Genomic DNA, 14,512 nt, shown 5'->3' with positions numbered 1-14,512 from the left:
CGTTTTGCTCTGTTGAATGTAACGTGTAAAGTGTTTGCCAAAGCCGGTCACAGCACAAATGACTGGAGGAGAGGAGACTCTGCGTATGATTTATACACTCTGGGTGGAGCCTTTTGCACGTCTGTGTTTCAGAGCCTGTTTATGTTCTCAGTAAAATATTTCCAGTGGCTCTCTGCTACACCGTGCTTCCTCACCGGCCTGTCCGCTCCGTCAAGAGTGATGAGCTCGGGAATGAGAAACAGGTGTGCGTGAAATGTGGAGATCACTCCTTTATCTCTCGCTCTCTTTCCCTCTCGCTTGACCTCTCTGAGCGAGTCATGTTGAGCTGCAGAACAAGCAACAAAAACACAGGAGGAGGGAGGATGATAAGAGGGAACGAGCAACAGATCGATCAGCTTTTTAATTTGGTATCAACTGATCACAAACTGTCTACAGCTAAAACAACAAATAAATAAGTGGAACACAAGATGTAAAAAAAAAAAAAGCAACGTGAATGCACTGAAAAGTACATATTTCTGAAAATGTTTAAACTTAAGACAACAGGTCACATGTATTACATGGTAATTGCATGTATGTGTTAATTAGTCAGATCCATCTACAAGAAAACAATAATGATTAAAGACTAAATCCAATCAAATGCTGGATTACTGGTAACAGTGCGAGTAGCACAACCAATCATCCTGAATAAAACAACTACTCTTAAGAACTAGTAATAAAAGTGAAGTGATTTAACAGTTTGATGAGATCATCTTAGGACAGGGTGGGGGTTCAGCAGATAACACCTCTCCCTGAAAATCTTTCACATTGCCTCGTCATACCTGCCCACCCCCGCCGCTGTGGGGAGGTCGGGACTCCCTCTTTTACTGCCGCTGCCGTGCGTCTGCCCGTCAGTGCGCCAGCAGACCGCGCAGAGCGAACAGCGCAGCGCCACGCCGACCGTGTGTCCGTCACAGAGCTCCACACCTTCACTGGATTTCAAAGACAACAACAGCAACAGTGGATAAACTGAGCGAACGTGGTGAGTGCGGACAGAACTACGACTTCCACCGCTCGGTTTTTAATAACATTTTTGTGCTGACGGTGATTTATGACATGTTGGAAGTTTACCGATCAGGCTGACTCGGACAGGAATCGACCAATCCGCTAAGTGATTATTTTGTACTCTCAGTGAGTTATTTTAGTAAGCGTGCAGTTACGGGTTAAACAGATGGCAAAGAATAAACAGGCTTTAAATAAGTCGGTATCTATTATTGGTTCATTATTATTCCTTAACTAAGAATCCAGAGACTCACCTCCCAGATAGCACTTCTGAGGTATTCTTGGATTAAAATAGGTTAAATATTAATAATCCTTAGTCAACAGGGTGTGTGCTTTCCTTTGTATATTTACTACAGGACTTCTTCAAGTCAAGAATTATGTCTGGAAACTTTATGATGTGTTGTTTGGCTTTTTCTGTGATGGACATCTGATTCTAGGTAGCTGTTTGATAAGACCATAAACATTTTTTTTTTAAGTGGCAAGTGCAATCCATTGATCATGTGGTCTGTAAGCCCTATATGTGGACGCCCTGGTTTAACTCAACCTTGAAGTCCAGCTGATAATAACTGCAAATACCACCGGCCTGGAGCAGCAGGTCTTTGCTTAGCTTTGATCTGCACTGAATATTTTCATCTGGATGAAATCAGGAAAATTGCCCAAATGAGGATCTGGTTTCCAAGCATCTAATCAGCAAAGACAAATTTTGTAACCCTTATAAGTTAAGTTTTTTTTTTTTTCTCTTGTAACCAGCCAATCATTTGAGACCACGACTAAAACTATAGGAGCTCATTTTAAAGACTAAGACGGTGCTACTTGAGAACTTTCAAAAGAACAGGAAAAAAAGTTGGGGAGGGGCATTATGCAATCCACCCACTCTAAAGTGAAAAGACGGTCTCTTCCAAGGAGACAATCACGTGCCCTCAGGGTCACCTCCACCTTGACCCACCTCCACCCTTGCAGCTCCACCTCTCTTCATAAGGGCTCAAGCATCCTGAGTTGGTTTGATCAGTGTGGGGTCAGGAGCATAAACAACTTAACAGTCAGACTAAACAGACCACACATGTCTTGTAAACACATTCGGATTCATAGGTGAGCATGTGCCGGTTAGGCCTGCGATAAGTGGCTGGAGGTTTGATTCGTGCTTTTTGATGCAGCTCACGAAGTGGCTCAAATGTTGCTCTCGCTCGTACCTTCTCACAAACACGCTCAGAGCTTTTCGTGGCCATTATGCTGCTGCTGAGCACACTGTGAGTTTTCCTCAGCAGATGTGCTAGCCCTCCTCTCTAACTACTTTAAGGATGTTAGTGAAGATTTAAATATGAGACAAATTTTCCACACAGTCTTTGGTGAATCACTTTCCAGGCCTTCTATTCAATAGGTAGATTTAGCTCCGTCTCCTCCCTACCTTTCACTACCTTACACTTTTGTTTGAATCCCCGAATTCCGTGCTGAACCATGCTGAACCGTGCCCAACGGCTACGGTGATTCATAGGTCTTAAACGCTTACTGACGACATCAATCTTTCAAACTGCATACACACGATTCAGTGCGCAGCGCAAACATCTCTCTGACTGAATACCTGCTTGCAAAATTACAGTGCAGAGGCGGTCGTAAACAGTCGCAGTTTTGTGCCTGGATTCATGTGGCAGTGTGCTAATTTTCCAGCAGTAATACAGCTGCATCTGTGTTTGATGCTGATCCCAACAGAGCAGACAAGAATACATCCTCCAGTTACAAAGCGGAAAGAGAGCCCAGGGGCGCTGAGCTGCTCACTGCAGTCTCCGTCTGAGGTGTTGACAGGAGCCCTGACATCATTAACATGACTAAATAAAATGTGATTTGGGTCTTTGCCTTCCCGCTTGGCTCGTAGCACCAGCAGGGATATTTATGATGATGGTGTTATTGATGCAATGCTTAGAGGAGCATGCAGACTCATGTTCACTTTCTGACTTTTGAGAGAGTTTGGTTTGACGTAATGTGCATGTTCACAATATGAGCATTTAAACAGGAGCTGAGATCCAGCATCTCCCTGCAGCATGGGTGAAAAAGTTGAGCCTATATCACAGGACAGCTAGATTCCTCATCTTTAAGTCTTTTATTTTACAACTTTCTCCGTGTTTTGTTTTTAATGAACAGAGTTTTTTTTGTCGAGGCTGCACAAGTGCATAATCTGATTGAGTTTTGACCACATTATAGCTGAATGCAGAGAACAAGCGGAAGCCGCAGGATTTTTCATGGTTTTAGTTCACAATGGGCCACTCATGTGTTTCTTATCAAAATTCAAGGCTCGGTTTTGCTTTCCTGCAGAGCCGGGCTTGAAAACGCAGCCTTTTAAGAGGCCATGTCAAACATTTGTTTTCTTTAAACCCTGTTTTGTTGCATGTAAAGACCCCCGAGTTACGGCGTGAAGCTTGAGTTTCTAATTAGAGGGGAAAATGTGCCCTGCTAATGACATCATCTTCCCCCTGGCACTGCGTTAAGTGACTGTGTGTGTGTGTGTTGTTTAACAGCAGCTGGTTTTAGACATTTGACGTTTACAACTGTGTGAGACTTCAAACACTCTCACACAAACCGTCGGGCTTATAATTTAGCTTTTATTGCTCCTTGTCGCCTTGTTTGGGCCGTTGTGGCAAAAGTCTCTGGGAATAGTTTTCAGGAGGAACTGCGTGTAAGAGAGGAAGAGCTTGTCGATAAACTCAGCTTCTAAGTTACATCCAGAGACAAAACAAACCTTTTCAAACAGGCATGAAGTTGGCTGAAAGGAGAAGTGAAACCTACCATCTATGTAGCGAGCTTCTTCTCTTTTGCAAACTAGTGTGGAATCATATTCGCAGAAGTATCAAATTGATGTATTTTTCAGGCTTTTTTGAGTCTTTGCACTTAATTTTTTGACATAATGATTATTATAATCAGTCTTGCCACTCTCCAAGACCTGAGAGCATTACATCACTTCCATCTCCACGGGCTTCCGAACTCAATTTATAATTCATTGTGAGCAACGAAATCATGAAACATGATCTGACAGATCTCCATCTCCTGACGGTCCCCTGTGTGTGCGTGGGTGACAGCTGTGAGAGCGGCCCTTCTCCCCGCTGCTCTCACATCCCTGTAATTGTTCACAGTCCGACTGGGCGCCTCTGTAGCTCTGCCACATCCCATCACACTCAGCCGTGCCACGCTGTGTCCGCTCGACCGTGAGGAAGACGACACGAGTCTGGACATTCCCACTGACAGAGGAGGAGGCCGCCAATACAACTGCACGGACTCTTCCAGATGTTTTCTGATTCTGACAGAAGCGAGGGAGGAGAGGGGGGAAGAGGGACAAATCGAAGGCTGTCTTTCCGTGGCACTCGGGGTGCTGTTAGTGGGGAAGCAGGTCGGTTGATCGGTAATGAGAGAAGACAGCTGGCAGGTTCAGCAAAGGTTAACAACTAAGTATAGATGGCAGAGAGGACAAACAGAAGAGCTTAGTGTAAGGTCTTTGTGTGGGAGGCTGTGGGTGATTCTTGCAGTTTTTAAGGAGGAGTTACCTCATTTTAGTGAGTTTGAAATAGATGAGTGTTGGACTCTGATCTGTGGCATCTCACACTGAATATTTCAAACTTATCTGTCCTTTTCGTGGTTTCTTGGGATTGGACGTGCATGTTTTTAGCACGTGACGTTTCTTTTAATGGCCTAGTTTCTCTCTGGGTTTCAGTAGACATCACAAAGCTATAAAAAGATCTCTTTTTAAAAGTTTTTGTGGCAGTCAGGATTTAGCTTTTGCAGTATTTCTAGATTTAGGGGGTATTTTGCTTACGTTTCGAGCTGTGTCGGTCAGATTAAATCAAACTGCACCCACACATTCCTGATACAGCCGTCTTGCTGCATTCGCTTTTTGACTGCTTACCCCTAAATAATTAATGATCACTGTTAAACACTGAATATGGGGGATTTTAAACCAGGGATTTTCCTGGATTAAAGCTGAATTGGATGAGCAACCTTCAAGTATCCAATCACCAGAAGTGTTTGAGAAAGTTTACATTATAAGAAGCGGCATGCAGAGCGTTTTATTTCATCTGGAGTTGCAAACTTTTGCACCCCGCCGTGTTGATTGCAAATCAATGCTGACACATTTAAAGTGGTGGAGAGTGTGTGGGGATGCAGGAGGAGGAAGTAGATGGGCTCGGGGACACCATAGTTACAGATGACCCAGTGTTTGGGGACAAGGCACAGCTGGAGACGCTTTAAGCCTTAACCGACCCCAAACAGTCCTGTCACAAGTACTCACAAGTTAGTGCTAACCTTTTACCGCTAGCATCAGCAACATGTGCTTAGAATAATTCTGCAAGGGTTTCGTGAGTGTCCTTTTAGCAACCCTGTGTGTGAAAAGAGGGTGGGGTTACACAGATGCTACAGATGCTGGCTGTCTTTCCTTTTACTTTAACTTGGAGTTCTGGATTGAGTTGCTGTTCGCTCATATGTGGCCCCTGTGCTCTCACACGGCTTTAATCAATTCTTGTGCGCTCTTACTCATCTAGCTGTCAGTAAACTCTTTTAGTCAGTCATTGTGGAGAGTATATTTCTGCACTGTTTCAGTCAGCAAAAAGGCAGGTAAACCACTGTTTGATGTAACACCGCTTTTGACTTTTTAGTTGCTGCTAAAGCCTCTTTTGTCGCTTTGGTGAAGCCGACGTATGCCTGGCAGAGGGAAAAATGTGCCGACTTTGTGAAATAAAACATCTGGCAGTTGGCCAGACAAAGCTGTCTCTCAGAGCATTCACACCAGCTGAGAGCTTAATGAGGGTTCACAGTGTGAGAACACTGCTTCATAATTTAAGACTCTGGGAGATTGAGGGACATGTCCAGATTTATGCCTCTCTACTGTACTGTATAAACAGCCTCCGGGCAGGCTTTTATTCGAGGGGGGAGGGCTGTGTTACCCTGAGTTGCACAGTGCACACACACATTAGGTCACAGTGGTTTGTATTGCTGGTCACATAATCCAGACTGGCATGTGGAGGGAGCAGCAGTGGTGGTTATAGTTTACTAAACAATGCCGTCCAGCGCTGGGATATGTGCGTACTAACTCTATAAACGTAGCTCTTGCACACACTACGCTACACGGTTTCTTTCCCCCTTGAATGTACACGTGTCCCCCACAAAAACAGGTTATGTTTGGATCATAGACAGTATAAAAGATGGATGTAACCATGCTGATGCAACCCAACCCTCGAGGTGAGAGTCTTCACTATCAATATTTTGGTGTTTTGAAAGTGGACGTGGCAAGCATCCAAGTCAAAGCACGTTTATTGGCTGACAACAGGTTGTTTAAGAGTCCCTTCGGACTCTTAGAACAGCCACAGTTTATAACATGAACATCATCGTGGTTTATTGAGTTGGAGAGAGAAGAGACGAGAGTGGAAGGCAAAGCGAAGCTTTTACCGGTGGATCTTTGGCCACAAACTGTGGGTCGTGACCCAAAAAATTAGATGGTGGATACAAGAGGGGGAAATTTGCTTCCTCCGAAGGCTGTCCCTTAGGCCTTTATTATACATTCTGCATGCACTAGGATTCACTTCGGTCAGCTTGGGTTGGACTGACGTAAATTTTGTCACCAGACAGTGAATGTGAAGGCTGTGCGATGTCCGCCGACGGGCCTTCCTCTCTTTTGTGATGTTTGTGGATTCTTATATGGAGAATTTATAGACTTCAAGAGGATTTCAAAGAAGTATAAGAGAAATGACGACTAGGTCATGGTTTCCCCAGCTGACTGTGTCTGCAACAGAGTATAATCAAGGCTTCAGAGGTAGGGTAAGGAGCTTGGTCATTCTGGATGGGCTCCGAGTAGAGCCACCTAATAATAATGAAAGAAGCAAGTTGAGGTGGTTCTGGCATCTCCTAGGTGAGCTCCTTTTAGGCATGTGCAAATGTTAAGAAGCTTCAGGGCAGACCAGGACACTGTGGAGAGATTGGCTTGGGAGTGCCTTGGGATCAAACCACAAAAGCTGGAGGACAGGGCTGGAGAAAGGGAGGTCTGGGAATCTCTGCTTAGACTGATGTTGACTGATGGTAACTAGTGATTAAGCCCATAAAGTAATCAGGAAAGTGTTTATTGAGGCTACAGAACAAGGGATCCAAGGTCTGTTTTCCCAGAGACTCCAATACAACCAGAAATATTTTTTGCAAAACGTGTCAATGTCAGTATTTGGGAGTATTGTTACTCCTGATTTCCAACATAGTGTATTCTAGTAGTAAAGCTGGAAAAGTGAGAAGAAAAAGGGTGTGTTTTGGTTCTTGGGAAGTTCATGTATCACTAGCAGTACAGGGTAATACTTATTTGTAGTTAAAAACACAGCTGCTTCACCTTCATGGATAGAGTCTGGTCAGTGCTCTGCATATGGTTTATTTAGCAACTCACAAATACAAAACAGATTAAAAGTTTTACGGTTTTATTACTGTTTATGTTCACTGCAGCCGTCTCGGGTTATTAACTCGGAGTTGGTGGGACTGGTCCGACCTTTTGAGTAGTTGAGGGGGCTTTTCAGATTTAAATTCTGACTGGGAACTCGGAAATTCCGACTTCGACCTAATCTGGAACTCGGTATTAGCGCGAGGTTTGGGGTTTTGTCCACGTGCCTACCAACTTCTCTGTGGAGAATTTACATCACAGTGCACCAACTACATGCTCCCTAGGCGGTCAACTTCAAGTGGAAGTTAAACAGGAATAGCTAATCGGCCGTCGGGCCTCCAGCTGTCAGTGTCCGCAACAGAGTATAATCAAGGCTTAACTCAGTACCTGCACAATTTCCACAATTATTTTGCCTGTCGCTGGATTTCACGGACATTTCATGGTCTCTGCTTACCACATTGCTGCTGCTTCCTTCCTGTGCCCTATATTCACATTTGAGATGTCAGAACAAAGGGTTTTATCAGTCTGACTGCCGGGTGACCTGCCTTTGTAGGACACGTTTTTCATGTGCGTAAATAGATCAATGCTCTGAAAACAGGGACAGTTAAAAATCAATTCCTGTTAATAACAAAGGCAAAATGGACTATATAACTGTGCTGTTAGCAACTGCTCTCCAAATAACTGGTAATTTCCCCATAAATAAAACAGAAGAAGTGCCCATTTACACAATGATTACTTTACTGTACCACTATCATTTTAATCCAGTGTCTATGTGGATCCCTGCCTGCAATGTCTGGGTATTTCTCTTTGATCATATATTTTCTGTACATTTCTCACAGTGAGGTATCATAAGGCAGCTTAACATTCCTGCATTACTGGCAGGCTCAGGTGTCTCTCTATAGCGTGGATTATTAGATTTCCACGCACTTGGCACCTGGTGGACGGATCACAGGCCTCTAACTTTAGATCTTTACACTTATAAACTTTCTAAGTTTTAAAATTGGCATTCGGATGATAAAATAGCGTCCTCGTTCTATCTCGATGGAGAGCAGATTTTAAGATGCCTTTTATTTTCAGAGACTTTGACAGGCAAAGCTTACGTGCGTTTCTTTTTGCTTTGTTGTAATGTTATAGCTGGAAAAGCAAATAGTGATTCATAAAACTTTATGGTTCAGAGCTATTCGGTAATCACAAGTAACAGAAGCCTTCCTGAGCCCTGTGCTCAAAAGAAAAGGAACTTGCACTGCCTGTTGATAAAAAATAAATAAATAAATATGCACACTTTATCCTGGAGCTGGCCTTATCGGCGTAAGCACTGCTTGGGTGTTACAGCCGTGATAAAGGCTTGGCTTCCAGTATAATGACTGTAATAGGAGGGGGAGATTGCACAATGTTAATTAAATTACTGTAATGTCAGGGTGATAGCTCTCTTACTGATTACCTCAACATACAATTACAGTCTCTTCTATTAATTAAGCTACTTATGATCATATTTTGACTGATTAGCCAGTGTAGTATAAACAAATAATGCTTGTTACACTTTGCCTGACTCTTATATGCAATATAATACCTTTGCTTTCCACTGCTAAAATGTTTTTTCCAATGCTATAAAGTAGAACTGTGTCAACATTTACAAATAGGCTAATTCATTTTATTGATTATGCTGCAGAGCGCAGAGTTAATCGACTGATAATTAGCACTTATGTTCAAAAGGCTTTGGTTTATTGTGAGTCGCTTGCTGCCTTGGGTAGACCTCTGTGCTTTGATTGTGTGCTTAATTTTCTACTACAAGATTATGTAAAATCAGCAAATAAAGGCTTGACTTTAAGTGTAATGAAGTCATTAGTTAATTATTAGCTGTGCTGTTGGCCAGCTGTGATGATGTAAAATAGTAAGTTGAGATAATTTAGGTATGTACGTATATGTGCAATCTTCCTTTATTAGCTGAATTTTAGCTCATAACTATGCTAATGCTCCTAATACCTGATTATCAGATAAGGTCAAATCTTTTTACAGTCTTCCCTGTTTCGTTTTGGGGGGTTTTGTTTTTTCATTCTTGGCTTTTTTGTATCCAGTTCTCATGTACTTGTACCCACACCCACCATTAGCCTGAGTACATGTTTTTGGCGTGGCTCTCCAATGTTCAGTTGCCCCCACGATGATTAGCATTGAATGACAAAAGAGCCAGAGCAGTGTGTTTAGAGCGCATCTTGTCCAGTTTACAGTTTGCAAAGAGGTCTATTCAGGTTGGGGGTTTCTTAAGCCATCCCAGGTGGCCTGCTGCTGCTCCTCATGAATGCGGAGAAATCCCTTGCGTAGCCTCGAACCGTAGATCACGTGGCTAATAGCACTGAAGGCCTCACAGGCATGATAAGATTTACAGTTGGCTTTGTTTTTGAGGGGGGCAGTAGCCTATCTATCATGTGTCTTAATCTCTTACATTTTATTGTCATCATGTTGTTCTTTTCCCTTCCTGACTAATGAGGCAGACCAAGTCTGACTTACCTATAGGAGACCATTGTTGGAGCCCGTTAATGATGCGAAGACAGCCCAGTTTGTCTCTTTTGTTTGGAGGGGAGAAGACAACGCCTCCTTTGCTTTGTCCTGGCCCACGACAGACTTCTTGAGTCCTGTGTTTGCAGTGTTGGTTAATGACCGAAGCCTGCGGTCATGAATCGTGGCTCATTAGTGGCAGACACTTTTATCCACACTGTAGAGACACTTATGTGTGCAGATGCTCCGTCATGACATAAAGTCTTCTTTGAATGAGCGTTGGTTAACGTTTGAACACTGAGACATTTCAGTCCATTAGGGAGGATTGTTAGTCACTGTCATCCTTAATAGTTGTGCCAGATGTTCATATAAAGAAAGGGAGAAATGCAAGACAGTGAAAGAGAGGGAAGATGCTGGAGATGGCCAGTTGGCTCTTTGTCAGCAGCAGATGCCCCTCATCTGTCCAAAGATTAATTTGACAGGTGCAGAATAACCTCCCGAGAGCTTCAAAGGTGGTCTTTTTGAATTTATTAACATCTTATCATGTGTTTACTTCACTAAATACATAATTCACAGAGAAACTTCCTTTAACCTTCTGATCCAGGACCAGCTGGGTTTTCTCTGGATTTCCAAGCATGCCTCGATGAAGCTATCCTTCTAGAGGCTCGCTTGAAGCAAACAAACACTTCCTGGGTCTTTTTGTGTGTTTAGCTTCTGGGGCAGCACTTTCAGAAGAAGAACCACCTGACAATATAACTGATAACGAGGCCTAAATGTGACCAGCAAACAGTGCTGCTGATTAAAAGGAAAAACGAACTCCACTGTGCCTTCCCATGACAGGTCTCTGTCCAAGCATTTTGATGTAGCATGACACAAAACATCTGGTTCCTCTTTAGCTGCATGGGGGCGCCTGGGTAAGCCTCCCCTGCAGGATGGTCCATCCGCTTCACAGAGGGGAAATGCGGGAGAGATGAAAGGCCGAGAGAGGAGAGGCAGATAGACAGACAGAGGAGTTTTATTAAAGAACACATCGATGGAAATTGCACAGACATGGAGAGCTGGTGATGTGAGAATTCACTGATGTCTGGTTTTTGGAGCTCTGCTTTCTGCTGCATGTCCCAGGTATTACTTTTGCATCACACGTTTGATGTTTCTGCAGACTCTTCTAGTTTGTTACAACCTTGTAGTTGGATAAAATAGCTGTAGGCTGTTGTAATTATTTGTAATTCATCATTTGTTCACAGTGCCTGAAACATTTGTCCCTACATGTCGGAATCTGGTGGGCAGTGTTTGTAATTTTTGACATTTGGATGAGTTTGCAGCCTAACAGAAATTCCCCAAGAGTTTGAACTTCCTTTTCTGGGTTTCATTCTAGCAAAACTAGTTCAGTCAGTTTTTATATGTACAATCTAAACCATCAAACTCCTGTTGTGTCTCAGCTCACTTTTACGATTGTTGGCTTTTCACCCCGTCTTTAAGTTTCTTCTTATTCTTTTTTTGTTTTTCATGTTGTGATGTTTAACATTCATTGCAAAGCCTGTATGTTTGGAGCCCGCTTTGCTATACATACACATAGTCAGTTCTGATAAATAGAACAAATATATGTTGGCTTAAGATGGGAAAAAGCTTTTGAAGATCAAACTGTAAGTAACAGTAAATGGAGCAGGAGATAGAAAGAGAGAAGGAAAATATATGTTTACAAGAAGAGAGTGATGGAGTAGGGAGTGAAATGAAAGGGCAGAGAAGCCCTGTAGCATGTGCAGAGGAGCTGAAGAGTGGGAAGTAACGCAGGAGAGTGCAGGCAAATGAGCTTGGGTAGCAATAGGAAGGAGAAGGTGGGGTGATGTTCACTGTAGAGACGAGAACAGAAGGGACGGGTTTAGAGGTTAATGACAACCTGCAATGAGAGACAAAAGAAGTCGTAAAACACGAGAGAAAATCCCAAGGCTATCTCACGCTTTGCACAAGCTTCAAGATCACAGGAGAAGGTGCTGGGTACTAATTTAGCTCATTATAGTCAAAAGAACTAATGGCAGCTATTGTTCTCCAGCAAATCCCAGTTGAGTCACTGGTGTCCCCTGTGGTTTTGTGCACATGTGTGTTCCTTCTCTCTGGTTTTCCCGATTTCGGTTTTAGTGTTTTATTATATTATGTTCAGATAAATGCCTTAAAAAATGACCTCTGATGCTACTATTCATATAATTACAGTCATAATGGTTTAATGTGGATATCAAGCACAGTCACATCAGTAAGTGATCCCTGTGAGACAAAAGCTCAGGCTTTGACCTCACGCATTTTTTTCACTCTTGGGTCTGTGTGATGTCATTGTGAGTGGTTAGTATGGTCGTCATCATTAGCCGTGAACGGAAGCCTGCTAAACCTTCTGCTTGTGAGGGGCAGCCAATGAGTAGAAAGTTGGCTTGGAAGTAGAACAAATACAGATACTGCATATTACTGTGGTTTTCAAGGATTAGCTGACATTTACCAGTTCTTGTATTCATATATTGTCCTTGTGTTCTTCATATTTCTTTCTATATTTAACTCCACCCCGTCACTAGAAAGTCACTGTTAGCATTAACAACTTAGTTTAGGCTCCTATGGCGATAATCTTCTTTAACGCTGTGGTAGCATTACTCTCTCAATTTTTTTATTTTGAACTCAGATGGGGATCAGAAGAAAGAAGAAGAAAGATGCCTAATAAATACCCCATAACTCTATGCACAGACCATAACCTGCATCCTCATTTCCTCCACATTTTCCACTAATTTTTCTTGGGGTTTTTTTTAGCTTCAACACCTGTTGTGATTTTTCTCAAAACCTACCAAAACAATGGTTGACTTTCCCGAGCTCCCACATACCCGACATCTGGAAAAACTAGCCGGTATGCCATTTCCCCCATCGTCAGGTAATTTACAGCGCCATTTGACAGGGTCCCTCAGGCGTATGGAGACTGAATAAGGGTAGAAGGTTTGGTGAAATTCTAGCTCACCTTCTTAAATATCAACAATTTGATATTAGCAGTTAGAGGCACAAGAGTAAAAAGAAAGAAACATATAAAAAAATTGATTGAAACACAGGAATTGGAAAGTGATGTAATCAGCTATAATGATGTTTATTTAATGTAAGCTAAGTTGCTTATTTTGTAAAACAAAAATATGAAAAAAAATTTTAACTTATGAATGTTATAATTTACATTAAGAGGTTAAATAAAATAGACGCACATAGAGTAAAAAATTGTTTAAAGTGATATGATTTCAGAAGATTTCAGTTTCAAGAAAATAAGTAATAATAACATGCGAGTGTGCATGTATGACTTTTTCAAGAAACTGCTCCAGTTTTATAAATAGTTGGATAAATTATGTGTGTTATTGTTTTCTTTGCTTCGTGTCACTCTGTTATCGGATTAGTATTAGTCAAAAATATAAGAAAGGAGTATATGTTGTGGTGTTTTTGCTATTGCCGGTGTCATGTGGTTCATCCTGAGTGGAGACACGGATCCTCTTTCCTGGTCATTCATTGTTTTAGCTTTTGTGAAGGAAAAGCCAAAATAGCATTTGATGACACTTGAGGGACCTGAGAGAACAGTAAGCGCAACGGTATAACACCCTCCTGCTGTCCAACACACCACAAGGGGCATTTGTCTCCCCAGATGGACTTTTAATACATTTTGAGGGAAGGTGAATTGAAAACACGCTCCACCTGTGGCCCCAGAGTATAAATACCAGCTTCAGGTTTTAAAGATGGCTTCTTTGGCTTTGCAGCTTGCACTTGGCAGACACTCGCTGCTTTTCAGACAGAAAGGCTTTCACGGCACCCAAACTCTGCATGCACCCCTCTTTCATTTACAGGGCAGCCCCTCGCTGCCTTGTGCTGGCACACACACACAAAGAAATGCTTACAGGAAACAAATACCCATGACCGCATGCACTAACACGCACATATATACACATACATAGACATATGATAACTGTGCCGGGATGGTGTAAAGCTATAAATACTCCTCAGGCTGAGGCTGTTATAGGCACGTGCACCCTCCTCCCCGCTTGCTCCACCAAATCCTCATATAGCAGGAAAATGTAACATAAAGCCGAGCATAGTAATTTTTTTTAAAAAGCAACATCTGTCACGGTGCCATGCCTCATTAGTTTTACTGTCTTTACTGAACTTTTGTAGTGGCTTTTAATTTAAATAACAAGCAGCATTACTGTGGCTATAAAAGATCCCTTCAAAGGTGTTCACCAGCTTTATTTTGCATTAATTTAAAGAAGTAAGCTACAGCAAGCTGTCCGAAACTTTTTTTGCCTCTCCAGTTACACATCATGTTATTTGAGTTTAATAGCTGTGACAAAAAGAGGAATTAGTATCGCGACTAGTTTTTTTGTCCTGTGTTTTCGGTGATCAATAATAAAGGATGTTGAGTTTGCAGTCATAAACACAGCTGAAACAATTGTTCTAATAGGACATCATAATGAGTCTCTCTGCCTTCCTGTTCAAAAAACAGGTGGAGACGGACATGTCATCATCCTGTCTGGACAGCAAACAGTGCTGTATCCATGTTTCCATTCATTCATCAATGACGGGATATTGTCG

At 42.4% G+C, this 14,512-nt stretch overlaps 1 protein-coding gene across 1 annotated transcript in view; it reads left to right on the top strand.

Moving 5' to 3' along the window:
* Positions 1-887: 887 nt before the first annotated feature.
* The window catches only part of fam110d (family with sequence similarity 110 member D), a 17,616-nt gene continuing 3,991 nt past the window's right edge, over positions 888-14,512 (top strand). Inside the window, exon 1 of the mRNA XM_005736069.1 lies at positions 888-1,018. The gene's annotated coding sequence lies outside the window, so the exon portion shown is untranslated. The remainder of the gene's footprint in view (positions 1,019-14,512) is intronic.

This window comes from Pundamilia nyererei, unplaced genomic scaffold (genome assembly GCF_000239375.1).
Source record: "Pundamilia nyererei isolate P.nyererei 1_Seehausen unplaced genomic scaffold, PunNye1.0 scaffold00067, whole genome shotgun sequence".
NCBI lineage: Eukaryota > Metazoa > Chordata > Actinopteri > Cichliformes > Cichlidae > Pundamilia > Pundamilia nyererei.
The sequence above is the reverse complement of the archived record's forward strand: the minus strand, read 5'-3'. Positions and strand labels throughout refer to the sequence as shown.